Source organism: Nilaparvata lugens, chromosome 9 (genome assembly GCF_014356525.2).
Source record: "Nilaparvata lugens isolate BPH chromosome 9, ASM1435652v1, whole genome shotgun sequence".
Lineage (NCBI taxonomy): Eukaryota > Metazoa > Arthropoda > Insecta > Hemiptera > Delphacidae > Nilaparvata > Nilaparvata lugens.
Genome location: NC_052512.1, coordinates 40,738,888 through 40,765,665, shown reverse-complemented (window position 1 = coordinate 40,765,665; position 26,778 = coordinate 40,738,888). Strand labels below are relative to the sequence as shown.

General features: G+C 36.3%; 1 protein-coding gene across 1 annotated transcript in view; it reads left to right on the top strand.

Annotated features, from left to right (window-relative positions):
• LOC111062116 (semaphorin-2A) overlaps nucleotides 1-26,778 on the top strand; it is a 303,344-nt gene that overhangs the window by 207,820 nt on the left and 68,746 nt on the right. The window lies entirely within an intron of this gene.

The following is a 26,778-nucleotide window of genomic DNA, read 5'->3' as shown; positions in this document are numbered from 1 at the left end:
TCATCCTCCTCATCCTCCTCCTCGTCCACACACCCCTCTTCATCCTCCTCCTCCTCCTCGTCCACACACTCCTCCTCCACCTCCCCCTCCTCCACCCACTCCTCCTTCTCCTCCTCATTCTTCCCCTCCTCTTCCTCTCTGTTCAGTCCTGTCATGGATGTAGCTGTGAAAGTTAGTTAATAATATATTAGTCCGATAACAATTTGCTCCAACACTATCTCTCTCCAAACATAAGTTTTGTACCTCGTACAAAGTCACACTCTCTCACTCACTCACTCGCTCTCTCTCATTCTCTCTCTCTGTTACAACTGTGATTCAAACATACACTCTTCCTCTGTCTCTATGGCTGTCTCTCTCTCTCTAATACAACTGTGATTCAAACACTCTCACTCACTCTTTCTCACTCTCCCCCTGTTACAACTGAGATTCATAAATTATTACCACGTATCTCTGTACGGTTGAACGCTTACGTTATTTGCGTGTTCGCGCGCACTTGCGTGTGTGTGTTTGTGTGTACACACATTCAGGCAATCGAACAAACTCTAATACAGATGACAGTGGCTTACATGCATAATCAATGCAATGCCTCCTGTATTCCAGCGATTTATTTTCGAAATTACCGGCTTTATTTCACCTATGTCGAACACTGGATACACATATCGATATAATTATGTTGCTCTGTTAGTATAGTTACATCGATTATACATTGTATCGATATCGATATAATTATTATGTTGCTCTGTTAGTATAGTTACATCGATTATATATGCATCCATAGTGAGGTTCACGTTATAATGACAGTGAATAAAGATAGAAGACTAGCGATGCCGATTCTCTGCATTCATTAATTATATTTTTACACTGTCAAAAACATAATTGGCATCGTTGTGGACCTAGAAAAGGATAGTACCACCGGCTTTGTCGAATGATAGACAAGGATAGCAAAACCAAAGTTGATCAAATACTGTCATTATAAGGTGGACCTCACTATAGTGTATATTATACTATAGTGAGGTCCACGTTATAATGACAGTAGATAAAGATAGAAGAATAGCGATGCTGATTCTCTGCATCAATTAATTATATTTCTTCACTGTCAAAAACATAATTGGCATCGTTGTGGACCTAGAAAAGGATAGTACCACCGGCTTTGTCGAATGATAGACAAGGATAGCAAAACCAAAGTTGATCAAATACTGTCATTATAACGTGGACCTCACTATAGTGTATATTATACTATAGTGAGGTCCACGTTATAATGGCAGTGAAGAAAGATAGAAGACTAGCGATGCCGATTCTCTTCATTAATTGATTATATTTCTACACTGTCAAAAACATGATTGGCATCGTTGTGGACCTAGAAAAGGATAGTACCACCGGCTTTGTCGAATGATAGACAAGGATAGCAAAACCAAAGTTGATCAAATACTGTCATTATAACGTGGACCGCATTATAGTTACATCAATTATACATGCATCTAGCTTAGTGAGAGTAATATCATAGAGAAACCATAGCATAAGTAGATATCCCATGGTATAGGGCGTTTAAGTCGCAACTTTTACTGTTATCTCAAGCCGATTAATGTCGATTATTGTCGATTCTTACTGTTTTGTTGGGGTGAGAGTGTATGAACGGCACAATATGATTGATTGATTGATTGATTGAGTACTTTATTTATGTAGATTACAATATATACTGGCTTATACACTTATATACAATAGCTTACATACAGCAATATTATAGATGAATTTACATAATATAGACTAAGAAAATAATTATTGAACTGTATATGATATGAAAAGCAATTTGTAATATAATAACTATAGATAATTTATATTGTAATGCATGTACATAAATTGGCGGAGCTTTGGACATATCAATGTTCATTCTTCGGAAATAATATTAAAAAATATCCTCCCCACTAACTCTCTACCAAAACGAGATATGAGAGACTACCAGCGTCACACAGCTTCACGGGAAAGAATTACATGAACTATCGGCTTGAGATAACAGTAAAAGTTGCGACATAAACGCCCTATACCATGGGATATCTACTTATGCTATTGTTTCTCTATGGTAATACCATTCTATTATTCTGTAATTTCAGTTAACCCGTGCTGCGCAAGGATCTTTTTTGAAACTTGACAAACCGAAAACTTGACCCAGTGGAATCTTGAACAGTTTGTAGTGGCCATAGAACCATCCTCAGTTAATTAAGAATCTATATGCAAAATTTTAAGTTAATTTCAGTCCAGTAGTTTAGACGTGATGATTGGTTAAACATGTGTATGAGCCAGCTCTTCTCTTTATTATTGACCGAGCGAAGTGAGGTCTAAGATTCAAGTCGACGGTTTGGCATTTCTCTTAATGTTTAAATGTTTATATGTTTATAAACGTGTATATTTGAATTTTTCAAATTCATCCCCGTTCCAAGTTGGCGGCCCTTTATTCGAAAATTTTACACTAAAAATCAACCTAACTATTCAATACTTTTTCGCCACGCTGCACAGAAAGCAGCTGTTTTCCAGTCCCTACGTAGATCTGGAAGACCTTGTTTGCAGACGACGTCAGAAAAGGGTTTCTTTTCCGGTCTAGCCCAGAAAGTTGTCTCTTTCCAGCCGCTCATGGAAGTAGTTAGATCGGGCGAGTGTCCACTTTCATCATCAGCATTTCAGTCGCCATGATTTCAGTTCCAGTTTCGAATCAAACTAATTCGTTCCGCATCCAGTTTTATTCAATTATTTATTGTTGATTAGTGCATTCCGAATTTTCAAAAATGCTTGAAGATGACTGTGGTATTCCAAGTGAAATTTTAAAAGAATCTGAAATCCTGACTGCAAATCTTCTACCACTAAATCAAGAGATAGGTACGATAGCTTAACGAGTATTCTTTATTTTTGTATTCTTTATTTATTTTGTCAGCAATACCTGTAGTGTGGCGAAAAATATCGTTCGCACCACGGGCAAAAATGTTTTTCCAGCTCTCAATCTTTTCTAGTCCTCGGCCTACGGCATCGGACTTGAAAACCGATTTCGAGCTGGAAAAATCTCATTTTCCGCTCTAGGTGCGAAATATACTATTTCCTACAGTTACGTTGAAAAGTGGCCATTGCTGCACTGATTGCAGAACGCAAAGAATCACTTTTCCGCTCTAGTGCGGCAAAAAAGTTTTCTGCACTCCCGATTTGCAACATGGCAACGCAAAATACTTAGTAGGTTATTGGAGCACAGTGCAGCAAAATCAAAATGAAGTTGGTAACAGTGACTGCTGTGGCTGCTATAGTGAGCGAGGTGCAACCAAGCACAACGCGCTAATTATTAGTATTAGATATTATACCCAAGGGCAACGAGGACTTTAGGATTTTAGGATTAAGGTTTTTTATCAATAATAAAATTACACAGAAAAACATTTTATGCATGTCAGGCAATTTTACCCCTAATTACCACCTTTTCATATCAATGGTAACTGTAGGAAAAACTTAATGTGAAATACGTGCGCAAAGTTCCTCTGCTGCACTCAACAAACCATTCCGCCCTCGCCTACGGCTCGGGCGTAAACGTTTCTTTCGGTGCAGCAAACTGTCACTTTGCGCACTAGTTGCACAAATAACTATATCGGATCAGGTTCAGGATTGGGTTCATTTTTGTCAGCGCTTCAAATTGGTAGTCTATCATTGCATGTATCAAAATGTTCAAAATTATTAAACTCTTGGAAGTCCCAATCCAAGTTTAAGATTTTTTATCTTTCGAACCGTGCTTTCGAGCTCAAAAGTGTAGAGGACCTTTGTTCTTCAGCGCTCCATGGTGGTTTTATTTCATATATTACATGTTCAAAATTTTAAAAATGTAGAATTCGATAAGTCCCCAATTTCAATTTTCAGGTTATTCATCTCTTTAAGCGTGCATTCTAACTCAAAAGTGTAGAAATATTTTATTTTCCAGCGCTCAAAGGTGATCATATTTTATATTGAAAATTTAAAATTTTTATAATTCAATAATTTCTTCCAAGTCCCACATTTCAAGTTTCTTATTTTTCATCTCTAACCGTGCATCTTAGCTCAAAAGTGAGAATAACTTCTATTTCTCAGCGTCCTCCACCGATCCTATTGCATATATCATCTTACTCTAAATCTAATTCGTATGTGTGTTTGTGTGTGAATAGACGTGCGTGTGTGAGTAGTGATGTTTGCGAGTGTAGCGAGTTCTACTGTTCTCTGAACTACAAGTCTATAGTGAGGTCCACGTTATAATGACAGTATTTGATCAACTTTGGTTTTGCTATCCTTGTCTATCATTCGACAAAGCCGGTGGTACTATCCTTTTCTATAGTGAGGTCCACGTTATAATGACAGTATTTGATCAACTTTGGTTTCGTTATCCTTGTCTCTCATTCGACAAAGCCGGTGGTACTATCCTTTTTTAGGTCCACAACGGTACCAGTTATGTTTTTGTCAGTGTAGAAATATAATTAATTAATGCAGAGAATCGGCAACGATATTCTTCTATCTTTATCCACTGCCATTATAACGTGGACCACACTATAGTAAATTTGTCCTCAGCTCCGGTCCTATTCAGCGGTTGATTCCGACGACCATTGATGCAATTTCAACTTGTCAAGTTGGCAGCAATGTATGTGGTGCAATTTTTCAGTTGGCCAGTCTGTCAAGTGGAACAGAAAAAGGCTTTTAGTGGTCTGCCAGTCTGATAATAATTGCCTCTCGCTGTTTTGAACTGAATTTATCTGAGTCATGTCAATTAGAAGTCTATTAATTAATGGGTAACATCCAATAGGCATTAACTGATCCCTTTCAACTATTGTAAACTTGAATTGATTTTTTAGAGTATTATAGGCATCAGAGCTTAACTGATCCCTTTCAATTATCAATATCGGGCGACCGAACTTCGCTCTGGTGTACAACTGCAAACAAATTTTATAATGAAAGAGGAAATTATTTATAATTGGCCGAGCGAAGTGAGGTCTAAGATTCAATTCGACAGCTTGGCATTTCTCTTTATGTATAAATGTTCATATGTTTATATGTTGCGCATTTACGGCGAAACGTGGTAATAGATTTTCATGAAATGTGACAGGTATGTTCCTTTTTTAATTGCCCGTCGACATATAACGGTTTTTTTGGAAATTTTGCATTTCAAGATAATATAAAAGGAAAAAGGAGCCTCCTTCATACGCCAATATTAGAGTGAAAATCAGACTATAGAATTATTCATCATAAATCAGCTGACAAGTGATTACACAGATGTGTGGAGAAGCCAGTCTATTGCTGTATTTCCATAGGTCTATAGTTTCAATCAGGTACTTGTGGATGAGAATACTGCGTGAGGTCTAGAGGAGGTCTTGAGGAGAAGAAGAAGAAGAAGAAGAAGAAGAAGAATAAGAAGAAGAGAAGAAGAAGAATAAGAAGAAAAAAGAAGAAGAAGAAGAAGAAAAAAGAAGAAGAAGAAGAAGAAGAAGAAAAGAAGAAGAAGAAGAAGAAGAAGAGAAGAGAAGAAAAGAAATAAGAAGAAGAAAGAAGAAGAACAGAAGAGAAGAAGAAGAGAAGAAGAAGAAGAAAAGAGAAGAAAGAAGAAGAAGAAGAAGAAGGAGGAGAAGAATGAGATGATGGTGGAGGAAAAGAAGAATAAGCAGAAGTAGGAGAAGAAGAATAGGAAATAGAACAGCCAGAATAGGGAGAGAACTGAAGAGGTTAAGCGACGAAACAAAAGTGCCCCAAGAGGATGGGTTGCCTCGCGTAAGAGTCGAGTTCTGTAACATAGGGTACGCAAGGGATTGCCCAGCTATTTTCAAGTGCAACGTACCAGTCGTAGAGAGAGACAGAGTGAGAAACTGGAGAGAGAGAGAGAGAAACTAGGAGAAACTCTTGGTTCCATATTTCTGGCCTGAATGATTCCATTGTTTTGATTCATCATGTTTTGAAATAGTTATTTGTGCAACTAGTGCGCAAAGTGACAGTTTGCTGCACCGAAAGAAACGTTTACGCCCGAGCCGTAGGCGAGGGCGGAATGGTTTCTTGAGTGCAGCAGAGGAATTGTGCGCACGTATTTCACATAATTTTTCCTAGAGTTACCATTGAATTGAAAAGTGGGTATTATGGGTAAATTTCCTGAAATCCATCAAATAATTTTCTGTGTAATTTTATTATTGATAAAAACCTTAATTTATTGTCAAATTGAATAAAAATGTTTTTTTGGTTTATAATAATAATACTAATAATTAGCGCGTTGTGCTTGTTGCACCTTCTGCTCACTATAGCAGCCCCAGCTCACTGTTACCAACTTCATTTTGATTTTGCTGCACTGTTGCTCCATATAACCTACCAAGTATTTTGCGTTGCCATGTTGCAAATCTGGAGTGCAGAAAAATTTTTCCCGCACTAGAGCGGAAAAGTGATTCTTTGCGTTCTGTAATCAGTGCAGCAATGGCCACTTTTCAACGTAACTGTAGGAAAACATTATTTTTGATTCATCTGTGCATGGTGAATTTGATTTCCTTGTTTGATTCATCGTGATTCATGTCATTACATGGATTTTGCGTTCATGAAATCATTACTGGACTATTGTGAGGTTCAAGTTATGATGACAGTTTCGAAATATAGGAGAACATTGTTGTCCATTCTCTGCCTTGCTATAGATGTTAGCTGATGTTATAGTTAGAATGTTAATAGTGAGCGATTTTAGGTCATTTTAGACAATAAAATAACGTTACATAACCTTCTTAAGGTGGGTCACCACCTTGGTATCAATTGATAGGCGATTAAATTTACTAAAAAATGTTTTCGCCACACTGCTCAGAAAAAGCAGCTGTTTTCCAGTCCCTACGTAGATCTGAAAGACCTTGTTTGCAGACGACTCTTGTCTGATGTAAGAAACAGGTTTCTTCTCCGGTCTAGGCCAGAAAGTGTCCTCTTCCCAGCCACTTAGAAGTCCGTAGTTAATAAGTCATCCGCTAGATCGGGCGAGTGTCCACTTTCTTCATCAGCTGAAGTCGCCATGATTTCAGTTCGAATTTCGAATCAAACTAATTCAGCATTTGCTTCGCAACCATTTTCTATTCAATTGTTTATTGTTGATTAGCGCATTCCGAATTTTCAAAAATGCTTGAAAATGACGATGCCCATGATATTCCAAGTGAATTTTTAAAAGAATCTGAAATCCTGACAGCAAATCTTCTACCACTAAAATCAAGAGATACCAATGATAACAAGTATTCTTTTTATTTTATTTTGTCAGCAATACCTGTAGTGTGGTGAAAAATATCTTTTGCACCAGGGGCAAAAATGTTTTTCCAGCTCTCAATCGGCCTACGGCATCAGACTTGAAAACCGATTTGGAGCCGGAAAAATCTCATTTTCTGCTCTAGGTGCGAAATATACTATATTCTTGTTGAGTTTTCGTGAAACCAACGGTTTCTGAGTTATTTGAGAAACAAAATTTCAAATGGACGCCATATTGTTTTATGAATTATCATGAAAAATCATCATACTTTTTTCAGCTTTGCTCAGTTTTTTTGAATGGTCGTGCAAAGTTTCAATTTTGTGTGTTCAACCATTATTCAGTAAAAAAAATCTGGTGTGGCGCACTCACACAAGTTTCCTTGCTGTTATGAAAATTGATCACCTGACGCTAGTGTTCCCGCGCATATCAAGTCAATGATTTGAGCCAGCTGGTGACAGGGCAATAACGCTGGAGACACACGAAGTCTGCTATCTCTTCATAATGATTCACTAATCATTTAATAGAATCAACAGTTGCCAACAGTTTGCAATTGGATAATCACATTTTCTCGAATTTCGAGCTTATTTTTAATTTTAGGTGAAATTGTTACTGAACATTAATTGTAGAGATTCTCATGCTCAATCTTTTCCACTCAATGTTTTGTTTAAACTGTATCTGAAGCCTGATAATCAAGTATCTAAAATCAAACTTTGCATAGATGGGGCGGAGCTCCTGAAATTTTTACAGATATGGGACTTGTGGCAGTTGATAGAGCTTATCGATGACTATTTCAGGTATAGCTTTAATCAAAATCGTTGAGCCGTTTTCGAGGAAATCGCGAAAGACCCTGTTTTCGACAAACATTTTCGCCATTTTAGCTGTCATCTTGTATCGCATTTAATCTAAATTGTTCGTGTCGGATCCTTATATTGTAAGGACGTCAAGTTTCAAATTTCATGTCATTCCGTTGTTTGGGAGATGATATATCGTGTACACAGATGCACACACACACACACACACCTTGAAACGTATAGAAATTTAGAAATTTCCTTACTAAAGCAAAATGGCCGCTGTGTGAGTAACTGAAGACTTCCGGACAATTTGAATATGATATTTAAATATGAATAATATGATATTTGAATATGATAATAGTGAGTAGGTTTTTGATTTTGTATTCAAATTTTTTAAATAAGTGCAATATTTCTAAAGTTTTTGATTTATTGTGATACATTCTGTAATTTATTTAGAGTATAAAATCAACCTTCAAAATTCAAAATTTTAAATCATCATTATTAGACCGAAAATCAAGTGACGAAGCAGTGTGTGATTACATAACCTTATCTTTTGGACAACATTAACATTTTATCAAAATTTTTGGAGAGAAATAGTACAGGCTCAGCCTAGTTTTTCCTCCAATGTCATAATTGTATTATGATTATAGTATTTTATACAATAAATGAATAAATAAATAAATTTAGATATGTTTCTTTACCCAGGAACAATGCCCTCTAGAGTATTGTTAGGAGTTCGTAAATAACAGAGTATAGACCCAAGTTATATTTCAGTTAAGTGGTGAACTCTATCAGGAGATGTATATTCGACGTTTTAAGTGTGCTGAATACATCTACTCATGAATTATGTATCATAATCCATTTTCACATAAATAATTTGCATTCACAATGGACGAGTTGAGTCTATTTTGGCGTAACTTGAATTGACGTAAACTTATGAAATCTATTAGGCTATGAATCTATAACGGTAACTGGATGAATAATATATTATAGTGAGGTCCACGTTATAATGACAGTGGATAAAGATAGGTGAATAGCGATGCCGATTCTCTGCATTAATTAATTATATTTTTACACTGTCAAAAACATAATTGGAATCGTTGTGGACCTAGAAAAGGATAGTACCACCGGCTTTGTAGAATGATAGACAAGGATAGCAAAACCAAAGTTGATCAAATACTGTCATTATAACGTGGACCTCACTAGAGGTGATGAAACTATAACGGTAACTGGATAAATAATATATTAGGAGATAATGAAGCATGTTTAACGTTGCAAGTGACGATGAATACAGCCACTAGAATTTCGAAGAGAAGTTTGTATTTACTGCAGCAGGTGGGCACATGAATGTAGCTAGAAGAAGAAGAACGAGGAGGAGGAGGAAGATGAAAATAAGCAGGAGGAGGTGGTCGTGATGAAGAAGAAGGAGAAGGAGATTAAGAAGTGGGAGGGGTAGGAGGAGGAGGAGGAGAAGAGGAAGAAAAAGAAGAAGAAGTAGAAGGAGGTGGTGAGGAAGGAGAAGGATGAGGAGGAAGTGGTGAAGAAGAAGGAGAAGAATTAGGAGGAGGAGAAGCAGAAGAAGGAGAAGGAGGACGAGGAGGAGGATGAGGAGGAGAAGGAGGAGGAGGAGGTGAGGAAGGAGAAAAAGAAGGTCAAGGACGAGGAAGAGGAGAAGAAAAAGAAGGAGGAGCAGATGCAGGAGAAAAAGGAGAAGCAGGAAAAGAAGAAGAAGGAGAAGAGGAAATAGAAGAAGGGGAAGAAGAAGTGGAAGAGACAGCAGATGCAGGAGGAGGAAAAGCTGAAGGAAGATGAGGAGATGAAGAAGAAGTGTAAGGAGGATTACAAGGAGAAGGGGGAGAAGAAAAAGGAAGAGGAAAAGAAGAAGATAGAGAAGAAGAAAGAGAAGGATAAGGAGAAGAAGGATAAGAAGAAGGAGGAAGGAGGAGGAGGGAAGGAGAGGAAGAAGAATAAGTGGAAGAGTGAGTGAAGAAGATTGATTGATTATATGCATTTATTAGGGTGGAGTTAGGACTCCTGGTCCTCTCTACCACACAACCCTTATTGAGAAGTAGAAGAGGTAGCAGATGCAGGAGAAGGAGGAGAAGGAGGTAAAGCAGGATGATGATGAGGAGTGGAAGAAATAGAAGAAGGAGGAAGGAGGAAGTAAGAAGAGGAGAAGATGAAAGAGAAGAAGGATAAGAAGAAAAATAAGAAGGAGAATGAGAAGAAGGAGGAGAAGGTTTGGAAGAAGAAGAAGAAGAACGAGGAGAATAAGAAGAATAACGAGGAGAATAAGAAGAAGAAAAAGTAAGAGAAGGTGAAGATGAAGAAGAAGAAGAAGAAGAAGAAGAAGAAGAAGAAGAAGAAGAAGAAGAAGAAGAAGAAGTAGAAGGAGGAGAAGGTGAAGCAGAAGGAGGAGCAGGAGTAGATGAAGAAGAGTAAGAAGAAGAAGAAGACGTAAGGACAAGTTTACCTCGTATGTATGGAGAAGCGCACATATAAGCCTGCATGTAACCACCATGTATTGATGAAATGTGCGGTTCCAGATTTGGATATCTAGCCTCTCACACAACTTAGCATTTCAATCAACTCAATTGGAAATTTAGTCTGTTCGGTTGGTTTCTATGTGAGCTGTAGAAGCAGTTTGCTCCTATGGGGTCGGAGAGAGAGAGAGAGAGAGAGAAAGTGATTGATTGATTAAGTACTTTATTTATGTAGATTACAATATATACTGGCTTATACACTTATATACAATAGCTTACAATACAGCAAAATTATAGATGAATTTTCATAATATAGACTAAGAAGTAGTATATTTCGCACCTAGAGCAGAAAATGAGATTTTTCCGGCTCGAAATCGGTTTTCAAGTCCGAGGACGTAGGCCGAGGACTAGAAAAGATTGAGGGCCGGAAAAACATTTTCGCCCGTGGTGCGAACGTTTTTTTTTGCCACACACATAAATAAACAATATATTGTTTATTACGGGCGAAAATGTTTTTCCGGCTCTCAATCTTGTCTAGTCCTCGACCTACGGCCTCGGACTTGAAAACCGATTTCGAGCCAGAAAAATCTCATTTTTTGCTCCAGGTTCGAAATATACTATTTAGTTATAGTTGAATGTAGGTTGCTGAAGTATTGAATGGTATATCTCCTTGCTGCTGATTTTCCCGTGCGTATTTCAAATTTACAGAATTTAGAGTTCTACGATCCAAGCTTGGACGTCGTTCGTACTGCGGCATTATCAAGGTGCGTACAGATTTACGCGCCGCGAACATGAGCAATTCACTTTTAATCAGCTGATACCAAGCTTTTCATATCTGTATCTTACCGTTTCTGTGAAAATACAGATATAGATATGATATTAAAATTTTGTGAATAAGTAGGAAGAAGATATTCAAAAACCGATCTACCGACGGCTGTTAGATGACTTGAATAACTTAAAGTCATCTCTGGTTATTTCCAGTAAATTGAATAACTTTCTCAAAAACTTATATTTTTAGAAAATTTTTGTTCCATTTAATCAACAATACCATGAAGAATTTATCTTATGAATCTGATGGATTTATCTCTTACCGAATTTGAAATGTCCCATCCCAAAAATTTAAACTTTAAGCGCTCATATCTAAAAAGTAATGTTTCCTGAAATAGTATATTTCGCACCTAGGGCCGAAAATGAGATATTTCCGGCTCGAAATCGGTTTTTAAGTCCGAGGCCGTAGGCCGAGGACTAGAAAAGATTGAGAGCCGGAAATACATTTTTGCCCATGGTACGAACGCTATTTTTCGCCACACCCAAAAAAAACTTCCCAATATATAAGAAATTAAAAAATAAATAAAATTCAAACAGCCTATTTTGATAGTTTTAATCTTGGTTATGACAACTTTAACTGTCAATCAATTTCAATATTACTAATTATAATTTACAATAATGGCCATATTTTTATACTATTAATATTAGGCGCGAGCTTTGCGCCCGGTGTAATATCATGGATAGATGGATGAATAGAATTTTCATTACTATTTTGAAATAATGTGATGAAAAAATTAATATGATTGCATATTTCACAGTTTTGTCTCAAAATATATCTAAAAAATTGATTGAAATTTAAATTACGGTAACTAATATAAAAAATAGGTAATAAAAGTCGAAATTCATCGACAAAAAAAAAGTCATTGACCTAGATTCGAACCTAGATCATTGTTTGTTATTCACTGAGCTTTGAGTTCTGACTGATGTACGCATTTACGCTCTCGGCTATTCCGTACTGTTGAACGTTGGGGCCTGACTGATAACCCTTAGCATACACGTAATACTGTAATACTAGACTTCTAAAAAAGTTTACTTCACTCCTAAAAAGTGTACCGTACAACAGACTTAGGCTCATGACTTATATTATTAAAATTAATATTATTATCTGTCTCACAATAAAATTTTCACTCTGAATTAAGTCAGATAACGTAGGCTATGTAGGCTACTATAATAATAGAGTATAGCGCAAATTTGAAGCCGGTTTGCTGGCATTTTCACAACAAAATATTGCTCTGAAAATAGTTAAATCATAGAGAAAACATTCGAAGATTCAAACTTGAGTGGGCCTAATGTTTTCTCTATATGGTTTAATATTGAAGAAAAATTATCTAAAAGTTTTAATAATGAATTACGGAAAAATTACTAGGAATTTTTCAGTCAAGGCTGAGTTTCACCAGTAGGCTTACCTTAAACTTCAGATCTGTGCTGTATTTGCTTATTATTATTGTTGATTGTATTGCATTAAGAAGTGGAATTCGATAATAAAAAAGAAACAATTATTACCCTACCTCACTTTTAAATATTGATACAATTATTGTACTTTGAATTCCAATTCGATTCTTCACTTTTAAATACTTGCGATACGTACCTTTCTGACAATGGACAATGTAGCCAACATTATATTGTTGAGGCTATGGAGATATATCATCGTATTCTATTGTTTGATATCAAAAACACAATAATAAATATTAAATTATGAAACAGTAATTTATAAAATATATTATTATAGACATAATACCGCGATTCACGATACATAATTATATAGATTATTACAGTCATATGAGATTATCTCTCTATGATTTTTGTGAGATCGGACACGATCAGCTGTTATTCTAGGTCATTTTACAGTTTAAAAAAAGTTTAAAAAAAACTTTACAAAACTTTAAAAAAAATTTACAAAAGTTTAAAAAAAACTTTTCGCCCCACTTGGATGTTATGAGCTGGTTTTTGTGCGTCATATGGAGGCCGAAAATGATTGTTCCTGACCAGGCCGGTAAAAGTTTTACGGCCCTAGGGCTGTAAAATAACCTTGAAGTCAGCTGTTTCTGATTTGATGTGAACGTGTTTACAAAATGGTTTATGAAACGGAATCAGTTTATGCTTCTAGAATTGAATAAGTAGTCTGCAATAAGATAACTTACTATCATTTTATTTGGATGAATAAAATACAGATAAGATATATATTATAAACTATTCAAATTCGATTTTCAGAGTAGGATAAAACTTCTAACCTAAACTTCCGAAGTCAACGACAACAAACATTGTTGATGTTCACATTCAGATTGGCCAAATTTCAAGTGTGCTAAAACAGCTGATCAAAAAACTTTTCATTATTTGTGTTTATTATTCAAGAATCAAAACATTTATAATAATATCATCTTATTGACATTTGGAAGAATAAAAAGTATAAATTCAACCTCTTACATAATTGAACATAATCTTTTAGGTTATTTAGACAAATCAGAATAAAAAATAAAAATACTTGGACAATTTCCTGATATTCAGATTACCTCAGATTTGCTAGAGCTATCACCTTCCACTTTTGCTTTCGGAAGTGCTTATAATAGACAACTATTCTTATATATATATATATATTTAAAATAATATATAAAAATAATATATATATATATATATATTATTTTTCTGTGTGGCGAAAATAACGTTCTCACCATGGGCAAAAATGTTTTTCCGGCTCTCAATCTTTTCTAGTTCTCGGCCTACAGCCTCGGACTTGAAAACCGATTTCGAACCAGAAGAGTCTCATTTTCGGCCCTAGGTGCGAAATATACTATTTTCCTGTGGTGCGAATGCTATTTTTCGCCACACACAAAAATAACTATATATATATATATATATATATATATATATATATATATATATATATATATATATATGAGAATAGTTGTTTGGCCCCTTCCCGTCCTTGTGACTTAAGATACTATTTTCATTTTGAAAGCTTGATGATATACAAATCGAAGAACTTAGAATAATATCACCAGTGGAAATTTTATTTTTAGCCTTTGATTGGAGGTTGGAGAAGGAGGAGGAAGAGTAGGAGGAGGAGGAGGAAGAGTAGGAGGAAGATGAGGGGGGGAGGAGTAGGAAGAGGAGGTGCAGATAATAATGCAGGAAGTGATGATTTTGAAGTAGGACATAGGAATACGGAGAAACTGCAACTCTACTGGAATGAAGAAGAAGAAGAAGAAGAGAAGAAGAAGAAGAAGAAGAAGAAGAAGAAGAAGAAGAAGAAGAAGAAGAAGAAGAAGGAGAAGAAGAAGAAGAAGAAGAAGGAGAAGTAGAATGATAGCTACTGATTTAACTGCGACTATCGAGTATCGAGGCAGAACTGCTTTGAAATCTCTCAGCGCAGAGCAACTACTGATTTAATTTATTGCTAAAATCGAGTCCCTTCCCAGGGCAGAGCCGATAATCAACTTAAGAGCATGTTCATTATATAGATGCAGAGCCAACACACCTGTTCAAAGTGTGGAGGTTTTCAATGTCTGTGTGCTTACTAAGTTATATACTAAGATATACTAAGTATATACTAAGAATATACTTAGTATATCTAAGATATACTAAGTTGAGGACTTACAAGATGTGAGGAGGAAATTGAGAAATGCAGGAGGAGAAGAGTGTCAGGATGTGGGGATGTGCGTAAACTTGTGAAATTATACATCGAATTGAAAAAATTTTGATGCTCTATAAAGTCATGATCAGCATGGATTTTTCCATCAATATTCAAAAAGTTATAAGAGCAAAAATTGAAGGAAAATGTGTTTTTTCAAAAATGTCACATCTTTTAGAGCGGTATCTCGAAAAGTGAAAGAGATATAGAAAAAGTTGTGAGATCAATATTGTAGGAAATTATGTAAGCTTCAATTTTTTTTAGAATAGTCATGTCTATAAAATGCATTATTCTCGAGTTATATGCGAGAAACCAAAAAATGGTACCTTTGAACCACCCCAACACCCTTATCACAGGGGGTAGGGGTGGGGAATTTTGATATGTTTACCTCCTCACTACCCTTAACAGAACTGCGAGGTCAAAAATTGTCTTCCAAACTTTCCCCTCTATACCCTTTTTACTTTCCTTGCCCTACTACCATAGGTAAGGAAAGTATTGCTTTCCAAAAAAAATTAAGGTACCCCAATTTCAAGTTTTCTATACGTTTCAAGGTCCCCTGAGTCCAAAAACATGATTTTTGGGTATTGGTCTGTGTGTGTGTATGTGTGTGTGTGTGTATGTGTGTGTATGTGTGTGTGTGTGTGTATGTGTGTGTGTGTGTGTATGTCTGTGAACACGATAACTCCATTCCTAATCAACCGATCGACTTGAAATTTTAAACTTAGGTCCCTATACCATGAGGACCCGACAATAAGAAATTCAATAAAATAAATTCAAGATTGCGGAAAAAATGGCGGATAATTACTAAAAAACCATGTTTTTCACGTTTTTCTCGAAAATGGCTCTAACGATTTTCTTCAAATTTAAGCCATGGGTACTATTCATAAGTCCTATCAATGACATGAGTTTTTTCCTTGAAAATTCGCAGGAGCTCCGTAATATTCTTGAGAAAAATGGCGGATAATTACTAAAAAACCATGTTTTTCACGATTTTTTCAAAATAACTTGACCGATTTTTTTCAAATTCATCCCTGTATAGTAATTTATCAGCTCTATTAACTGGCATGAGTCTCCTTTCTGGGAACTAATGGGTGGTCCACCCCATCCTTGAGAAATGGACTTTGTAACCTCCTTCTCGTGCATGAGGTAGGTAGGTAGAGCAGTTCATAAAAAGAACACATAGTCGAGATATTTCATCTGTAGAACAGCTGTTTTGACGACTTTAAAAAAATGACGACTAAAAAAATCATTGAATTTCACAATTTACACAAAGGAAAAAGTACTCTGAAAACAATTATATATACACATATACAAAAGTCTGATCGTAGTTTCGAATATGAGCAAGGAAAGTTGTGTGAGTGTACCACACCATATTTTTTACTTTCCTTGCCCTATTACCATAGGTAAGGAAAGTATTGCTTTCCAAAAAAAATTAAGGTACCCCAATTTATAAATTTCTTACGTTTCAAGGTCCCCTGCGTCCAAAAAACTGGTTTTTGGATAATGGTCTGTATGTGTGTTGTGTGTGTGTGTGTGTGTGTGTGTGTACACGATATCTCATCTCCCAATTGACGGAATGACTTGAAATTTGGAACTTAAGGTCCTTTCACTATAAGGATCCGACACAAACAATTTCGATCAAATGCAATTCAAGATGGCGGCTAAATGGCGAAAATGTTGTCAAAAACAGGGTTTTTCGTGATTTTCTCGGAAACGGCTCTAACGATTTTGATCAAATTCATACCTAAAATAGTCATCGATAAGCTCTATCAACTGCCACAAGTCCCATATCTGTAAAAATTCCAGGAGCTCCGCCCCATCAATGCAAAGTTCGATTTTAGATTCCCAATTATCAGGCTTCAGATACAATTGAAACAAAGAAAATCAAGTGGAGTAGATTGAGCCTGAAAATCTCTACAATTAATGTTAAGTAACATTTTTACCTCAAATTGAAAATAAGCTTTAAATTCGAGAAAATGTGATTATTCAATTGTAAATTATTGTTGATTCTATTAAATGATTCACTATGAAGAGATAGCAGATCTTATGTGTGTCTCCAGTGTTATTGCCCTGTCATCAGCTGGCTCAAATCTTTGAATAGTAGACTTGAGATGCGCGGGAACACTGTCGTCGGGTGATCAATTTTCATAACGGCAAGGAAAGTTGTGTGAGTGCGCCACACCAGATTTTTGAACATTCATTGCCTGTACTAATAGTACCATATGCGGCATTGAAAATTGCATACCTCCCAGTGATCTTGTAAAGATCCTTGAAAGGTCTTGTAAAGCATCTCAACTTGAATGCCTCCAGTTAAGTCTTTCTCGAGCACGGAGCATCTAAGCACAGCAAACAGTACTTCGTGCTTTGGCACTTATTTTGGGGAACTCGAGCCTCCTTCCCCATAATACCTTCACATTTTGGGTCTCAGCCCCTTACAATATGGTGTTACTCTTGTCTCTATTTTATCAGTATGTTGAGACCCATTATGCTGATCTTTTTTATCACTTGTCTCTTTCCATATACAGAGTGTTCACGAAAAGCGTAAGACCTTATCAATATAAAATTTCTCTTACATTTTTCTCTTACATCGACCTTGGTTTTCGATATATATAAATTTTTGGATATTTTCTAAAAACGTCAATAACGTCAGTAGAACTCGCTACACTCACAAAAAGTCTTGTGGCTCTATATATTGTATTCAATATAAAATTTTCAACATAAATTTTCAGCATAATTTTCTTACATAGACCTTGTTTTTCGATATATATCAATTTTTGGATATTTTCTAAAAATGTCAATAACGTCAGTAGAACTCTCTACACTCACAAAAGGTCTTGTGATTCTATGTATTGTATTCAATATAAAATTTGCAACATGAATTTTCAGCATAATTTTCTTTCATCGACCTTGGTTTTCGATATATATCGATTTTCCAATATTTTCTAAAAACGTCAATAACTAGTAGTCCGGAGAACAGTAAAACTCATATCAAATCTACTATTCTAAGATCTGATATAGCTGGTGACAGGACAAAAGCGCTCCAAACACACAAAGTCTGCTATCTCTTCATAGTGAATGATTTAATAGAATCAACAGTTGCCAACAGTTTGCAATTTAATAATCTTATTTTCTCGCATTTCGAGCTTATTTTCAATTTTAAGTGAAAATGTTACTGAACATAAATTGTAGAGATATTCATGCTGAATCTTTTCCACTAAAATTGTTTTGTTTAAATTGTATCTGAAGCCTGATAATTGAGAATCTAGAATCAAACTTTGTATTGATGGGGTGGTGCTCCTGAAATTTTTACAGATATGGGCAGTCAATAGAGCTTATCAATGACTCTTATAGGTATGAATTTGATCAAAATCGTTGGAGCCGTTTCGGAGAAAATCGCGAAAAACCCCGTTTTTACAACATTTTCGCCATTTTAGCCGCCATCTTGAATTGCATTTGATCAAAATTGTTCGTGTCGGATCCTTATAGTGTAAAGAACTTAAGTTCCAAATTTCAAGTTATTCCGTTAATTGGGAGATGAGATATCGTGTACACAGACGCACATTCACTCATACACATACACACACACATACAGACCAATACCCAAAAACCATTTTTTTGGAGTCAGGGGACCTTGAAACGTATAGAAATTTGGAAATTGGGGTACCTTAATTTTTTTCGGAAAGCAATACTTTCCTTACCTATGGTAATAGGGCAAGGAAAGTAAAAAGAATCAATCAGATGGTTGAGAATATATATTCGTCTTATTCATTTCCAATTTATTCTCATTCACAGTTCTGGAATGTTCCATTTTCAAATTCACTGTACTGGGGTCCTACAAACAGATAACAAGAAACAAAGTCGGTTTGTTACGGCGTAAAAGTAATTTGGTTGAATTCCCTACGGAGCTCCAAGGGATTCTTTATTGGTTACGAACAGAGAATGAACAATATAGGTCGGAGAGATGCTGAGAGAGAGAGGAATGCTGAGAGAGAGAGAGAGAGAGTGAGAAAAACAGAAAGAGAGAGTGAGAGAGAGAGAGAGAGTGAGTGAGAGTGGGAGAGAGAGAGAGGGAGACACAGTGAGAGAAAGAGAGTGAGTGAGTGAGTGAGAGAGAGAGAGAGATGAGAGTGATAGGGGGAGAGAGAGAGAGAGCGTGAGGGAGATGAGAGTGATAGGGGGAGAGAGAGAGAGAGTGAGTCAGTTGGTGGGAGTGAGACAGAGAGAAAGAGAGAGGGAGTGTATGAGAGAGTGAGAGAGATGAGAGAGGGAGACACAGTGAGAGAAAGAGAGTGAGTGAGTGAGAGAGAGATGAGAGTGATAGGGGGAGAGAGAGTGAGTGAGGGTGAGAAAGAGAGAGAGTTGGTGGGAGTGAGACAGAGAGAAAGAGAGAGGGACTGTGTGAGAGAGTGAGAGAGATGAGAGTGATAGGGTGAGAGAGAGTGAGTGATAGTGAGAGGGAGAGAGAGTGAGTTGGTGGGATGGAGACACAGAGAGAGAGAGAGAGTTAGTGGGTTGTTTTTAGGGAGACACAGACAGAGAGAGAGAGTGTGTGAGGAGTGAGAGAGGAAGAAAGAGAGAGTGTGAGTGGGAGAGTGAGAGAGATAGAGCGAGTGAGAGTGAGAAAGAAGTCGAGAGAGAGTTGGTGGGAAGGAGATAGAGAGAGAGTGAGTGAGTGAGAGTGATAGGGTGAAAGAGAGAGTGAGTGAGAGTGAGAGGGAGTGGGAGTGAGTTGGTGGGAGGGCGACACAGGGAGAGATTGATTGATTGATTATATGCCTTTATTAGGGCGGAATTAGGACTCCTGGAGAGATAGAGAGGGAGACACAGAGAAAGAGAGAAGGAATGAGAGACTGAGAAAGAGTGACAGAGAGAGAGAAAGATGGTGGGAGGGAGACAGAGAGAAAGAGAGAGAGAGAGAGTGAGATAGATGAGGGTGATAGGGAGAGAGAGAGTGAGTGATAGTGAGAGGGAGAGAGAGTGATTTGGTGGGAGGGAGACACACACATTGAGAGAGAGAGACAGATAGAGAGCGAGAGATTGATTGATTGAGTACTTTATTTATGTAGATCACAATATATACTGGCTTATACACTTATATACAATAGCTTACAATACAGCAAAATTATAGATGAATTTACATAATATAGACTAAGAAAATAATTATTGAACTGTATATGATATGAAAAAGCAATTTGTGATAACTATACAAGATGATATTGTTATGCATCTACATAAATTGGCGAAGCTTTGGACATATCAATGTGCATTCTTCGGAAAGAATATTGAAATAGTTATTTGTGCAACTAGTGCGCAAAGTGACAGTTTGCTGCACTGAAAGAAACGTTTATTCCCGAGCCGGAGGCGAGGGCGGAATGGTTTCTTGAGTGCAGCAGAGGAACTTTGCGCACGTTTTTCACATCAAATTTTTCCTACAGTTACCATTGAATATGAAAAGTGGGTAATTATGGGTAAAATGATGGCTGAAATCCATCAAATGTTTGTGTGTGTGTGATGCTGTTATTAATAACAACCTTAATTCATTTAAAAATCAATAATCCAATAAAGTTGAAAATTCTCAGCCAAAGTTTTCATTTTTATTCATCCAAGAACCAGAAAAAAAACAGATGGAACAAAAAATTCACTTTCAAAATACATGCCAACAGCTGATTGGGATGGCTGAACTGACAAGTGCGCGACCTAGCGGGAAGAATCGTACCTATGTTTGTTTCATCCAGCTAAAAACTACAGAAACAGGATTCAGAAATTTAGACTTTTGCTCAAATTACCGATAAAAATGCTCAAAGTAAACTGAAAAATATTTATAAAAATAACATAGACAACAGGGAATATTTATTGTAGTATTCTTATGTTTTTTTATTCATATGGATATCGAACGGTAATCATTTAACCTCAAAATTCGAATTTTATAATGTATATTTGCTACTTTTCTCATTGCTTTCAATTGAAATAATAATTATCAATAGAAAAGAACTATTATTTATTTTGAGAATTTGTGAATGATGATTATTTAATCATGATTTAGATGAACATTATTCTTGTTTTAGATTCCTAGATTGGGATTTTATCATAAATGTAGGGTAGCCATTGAAATGATTCCTATCAAAATCTAACCACAGTCATTGTTACCAACTTAATTTTAGTTTTTGTGCACTTATCCTACATATAACCCACCAAATATTTTGTTTTGCCATGTTGCAAATCTGGAGTACGCAGAGTAATCACTTTGCGCACTAGTGCGGAAAAGTGATTCTTTGCGTTCTGTAATCAGTGCAGGAATGGTCACTTTTCGAGGTAACTGTAGAAAAAGATTATATAGCTCAACAAGATGAAAATTATGAGCTAACTTTGTAGAGTGAATATTGATGTTGAGATACTTGAGATATTATCAAAAAATCCACTTCATTCTCTACTTCACCTCGGAGACTTATTCTTCTTCATCTTTTCTTCTTCTTCTTCTTCTGCTGCTTCTTCATCTTCTCCTTCCTTCCCATTAATTCTCCACCAAACCATTTTTAATCCAAACGATCCGAAGATGAGGATAGAAAAAAGGACACAACTGAACGAAAATGGAAAAACGAGAATCTTCAAAATGGTCACGAGATAATGTAGGTAGTAGAAAATGATGGGAGATATAAGATCTGTGGGACAATGGATATGATGAGAGCCCAATTTATTGTCGATATAACAAGACAGTTATTAAATTAGAATGAGAAAATTCGACACAAGAAAACACGCACAAAGGAACTTCAATGAGCGAGTGGAGAGAAGGGACTGTAAGAGGGAGAGAGAAGAGGAGAACATAAACTTAGAATATGACTATGGAGAGGGTGAAGAAGGTGCGGAAGAAGGAGGAGAAGGAGAAAGAGGGGAAGGAGAAAATTGAGGGAAGAAAGAGGAGGAGAAAACCGAGAAGAATAGGAAGAAGGAGAAGAAGAAGATGAAACAGAGGGAGAAGAAGGAGGACAAGGAGCGAGGAAGGAGGTAAAAAAGAAGGAGTCGAAGGAGAAGAAGAAGAAGAAGGAAGAGGAGAAAAAGAAAGGAGATTGAGAAGAAGGAGAAGCAGAAGATGGTGGTGAAGGAGAAGAAGGTGGACAAGGGGTCGAAGGAGAAGAAGAAGGTGAAGGAGAAGAAGGACGAGAAGGAGTCGAAGGAGAAGAATGAAAATGGTGAAGAAGAAGAAGAAGAAGAAGAAGATGGTGATGGAGAAGAGGATGGAGAAGGAGTAGAAGATGAAGAAGGAGAAGAAGTAGAAGATGAAGAAGGAGAAGAAGAAGGGGGAGAAGAAGGAGGAGAAGAACGAGGAAACGAGTAAGGAGAAGTAGGATATGAATTAGAAGAAGAAGCAGAAGGAGAAGAAGAAGGTGGACAAGGAGTCGAAGCAGAAGAAGAAGGTGAAGGAGAAGAAGGACGAGAAAGAGTCGAAGGAGAAGAATAATAATGGAGAAAAGGGAGAAGTAGAAGGTGGAGGAGAAGAAGTAGAAGATGGAGAAGGAGAAGAAGAAGGGGAGAAAAGGAGGAGAAGAACGAGGAAACGAGTAAGGAGAATTTTATAAATATTAATTAGCAATAATACTCAGAAAGAAGAAGAAGGTTTACAAGGATCGAAGCAGAAGACGAAGGTGAAGGAGAAGAAGGACGAGAAAGAGTCGAAGGAGAAGAATAATAATGGAGAAAAGGGAGAAGTAGAAGGTGGAGGAGAAGAAGTAGAAGATGGAGAAGGAGAAGAAGAAGGGGGAGAAGGAGGAGAAGCAGAAGAAGAAGGTGAAGGAGGAGAAGAACGAGAAGAAAAATAAGAAGAAGTAGGAGATGAATGAGAAGAAGGAGAAAAAGAAGGTGACTGAGAAGAAGAAGAAGAAGAGGGAGAGCAAGAAGAAGAAGAAGAAGAGGAATAAGAAGGAGAAGAAAAAGAAGGAGAATAAGGTGGTGGTGAAGAAGAAGAAGAAGTAGTGGGAGAAAAAGAAGAAGGAGAAAATGATGAAGGAGAAGGTTGAGGAGGAGAAGAAGAAGAAGGAGAATAAAGGCCTTGAAGAAGGTGATAGTAATTTAGCAAGCTCGTATCTTGAGAAATTGAATAGCAGGAAAATATATTAGTGTTAGTGCAACGTGCCGTACGTTGGTTGCTTCTTTCTCGTACCCCTATACTCCTCTCACTCCTGTTCCTCAATTCCATTCTCCGTATTTATAATTGCCCCAGAAATTCCTGTAGGGTGCGCGAGGTGTGAAAGACAGAGACGGTGTTGATTGAATTGCGGCCTACACCGCCGAATAATGGAACAGTGGGATGAGGAGGTGGTGGAGGAGGACCAGGTGATGAAGATGAAGGATGAAAGGAAGAGAAGGAGAAGGAATGTGAAATAGAAGAATGAGAAGAAGGATAAGAGGAAGAAGAAGGTGGAGAAGAAGAAGAAGAAGAAGTAGTGGGAGAAGAAGGAGGAGTAGAAGGAGAAGGAGAAGAAGGAGAATTTGGAGGAGGTGAAGGAGAAAAAGCATAAGGAGACGAAGATTGAGGAGAAGAAGGAGAAGGAGACGAAGGAGAAGGAGAAGAATAAGGAGAAGGAGTAGAGTAAGTAAAATAAGGAGAAGATGAAGAAGAAGAAGAAGAAGAAGAAGAAGAATTTGATGAGATTTGACAGGAATATTCTTTTTTCAACTGAGTGTCGATGTATACACAAGGTTTTTTTGAAATTTTGCATTTTAAGGATAATATGAAACTAACAGTAATTTCTTCATACTCTGATATCACTATATTACTTTTATTCCCATTTACTTTGAAGAGAGGATCAATCAGACTATAGAATACTAGTAGTTCTGTGAACAGTAGGCCTCACGCAGTATTCTCATTCACAAGTACCTGATTGAAACTATAGACCTTATGGAAATACAGCAATAGACTGGCTTCTCCACACATCTGTGTAATCACTTGTCAGCTGATTTATGATGAATAATTCTATAGTCTGATTTTCACTCTAATATTGGCGTATGAAGGAGGCTCCTTTTTCCTTTTATATTATCCTTGAAATGCAAAATTTCCAAAAACCTTGTATATATGTCGATGTGCAATTTAAAAAGGAACATACCTGTCAAATTTCGTGAAAATCTATTACTGCGTTTCGCCGTAAATGCCTAACATAAAATAGTATATTTCGCACCTAGAATAGAAAATGAGATTTTTCTCATGGTGCGTTATTTTTCGCCACACTCCAGGTTTTGCTGATAAAATAAATTAAGAATACTTGTTATCGTACCTATATCTTGATTTTAGTGGTAGATTTGCAGTCAGGATTTCAGATTCTTTTAAAATTTCACTTGGAATATCACGGGCGTCGTCATCTTCAAGCATTTTTGAAAACTCGGAATGCGCTAATCAACAATAAATAATTGAATAAAAATGGTTGCGAAGTGAGTGCTGAATTAGTTTGATTCGAAATTCGAACTGAAATCATGGCCATTTCAGTTGAAGAAAGTGGATACTCTCCCGATCTAGCAGATGCTTTATCAACTACGGACTTCCATGACCGGCTGGAAAGAGACCACTTTCTGGCCTAGACCGGAAAAGAAACCTGTTTCTTATGTCAGAGGAGAGTCGTCTGCAAACAAGGTCTTTCAGATCTATGTAGGGGCTGGAAAACAGCTGCTTTCTGTGCAGTGTGGCGAAAACATATAAACATTAGAGGAAAGTCGTCTGCAAACAAGGTCTTTCAGATCTACGTACGGACTGGAAAACAGCTGCTTTCTGTGCAGTGTGGCGAAAACATATAAACATTCAAATATTTGAACATTTTAACATTAAGTGAAATGCCAAACCGTAGACTTGAATCTTAGACCTCACTTCGCTCGGTCAATTATTCATTATCAATCAGCTGATAAGTGATTGCATGCATTACACAGATGTCTGGCCGTGTCTATATCTATAAGGTAGGGTATCTATGATGCGTGACCATCAGTATCAATATTCTCACATTTGAAAAACAAATTCAATAGGTGATTGAAAATAAAATAAAGAATGATTACATGAACTGAACAATGCAGAAGAATATATAATATTCTTGATTGAAAAAAATTAATTTTAAAATAGTTGAGAACAATTTTTATCAGATGGAAAGATTATCACGAAACTGGATAAATATTATCATATGGGATACAAATTCAAACGTGAACTGAGATTATTAACACTAGTAGTTCTGTGAACAGTAGACCTCACGCAGTATTCTCATCCACAAGTACCAGATGTCAACTGTTTAAAATGTTAACAAACTCAGTTCACGTTTGAATTTGTATTCCATATGATATAATTCATCCAATTCCGTGATGATCTTTCTATCTGATGGAAATTAATTTTTTAGAATCAAAAATATTATAATTTCTCTAGCATTATTTAGTTTATTTGTTTATTCTTATCCACCTATTAAAATAGTTTTATTCGAATGTGAGAATATTGATACTGATGGGCACGCATAATAATACCATGACTGTAAAACAAAATACTGAAACCAAAGTCCTTAAAGCTGCGATTAGACTAAATTTATTCAAAAAATGTTAATAACACAATCCTTTTAGATTATATTAGATTGTACATAACTTATCATGCACATGATGAACATAATATATCAACATAATATATATGTCAACTTCCGTTCAATCTAATAGAATCTATAAGGTTTAGGTTATAACCATTTTGTTAATAACTTTGGTGTGAACCCAGCTTAAAGATGCATACCTCTATAATGTATTTGATTGAAACTATAGACCTTATGGAAATACAGCAATAGACTGGCGTCTCCACACATCTGTGTAATCACTTGTCAGCTGATTTATGATGAATAATTCTTTAGTCTGATTTTTACTCCAATATTGGCGTATGAAGGAGGCTCCTTTTTCCTTTTATATTATCCTTGAAATGCAAAATTCCCAAAAACCTTGTATATACGTCGACGCACAATTTAAAAGGGAACATAACTGTCAAATTTCATGAAAATCTATTACCGCGTTTCGTCGTAAATGCGCAACATATGAATATATAAACATATAAGCATTTAAACATTAAGATAAATGCCAAATCGTCGACTTGAATCTTAGACCTCACTTCGCTCGGTCAATTATTCATGATCAATCAGCTGACAAGTTTTGAAAACAAATTAAATAGGTGATTGAATATAAAATAAAAAATGATTACACGAACTGAACAATGCAAAAGAAATTATGGTATTATTGATTGAAAAAAAATAATTTTAAAATAGTTGACAACAATTTTTATCAGATGGAAAGATTATCACGAGACTGGATAAATTATCATATGGGATAAAAATTCAAACATGAACTGAGTTATTAACATAAGTGAGTTTTCAATCTTGGAGAAAACAAATAACAGTTTTCAAAAGTAAACTATGATTCAATTGTAAATTGTGATACAACTGAATTAACTAGAACAGGTGACATCAGATACTTGTGGATGAGAAAACTGCGTGAGGCCTACTGTTCACAGAACTACTAGTATCCTACTGGATATGATTCAAGTCGAATAACGATGATAAACTTTATTTCCCACAGAATACATAGAACATGATAATTGAATGATCAATATTTCCAGTGGAACGAACACTCTATTTCAATTTATTATGTTAAACACACATTCGACAGAAATACATATTCATGGTAGCTACTATATCGCCAAAATCGAGATGCGCTTCATAAATTTCAGTGAGAAAATTCCGTTGCGTTTTCCCATTAGCAGACGCTAATGGAGCGTCGAAAAATTCATTAAATTCATCCCAGAGAACGGAGATACGTCATAAA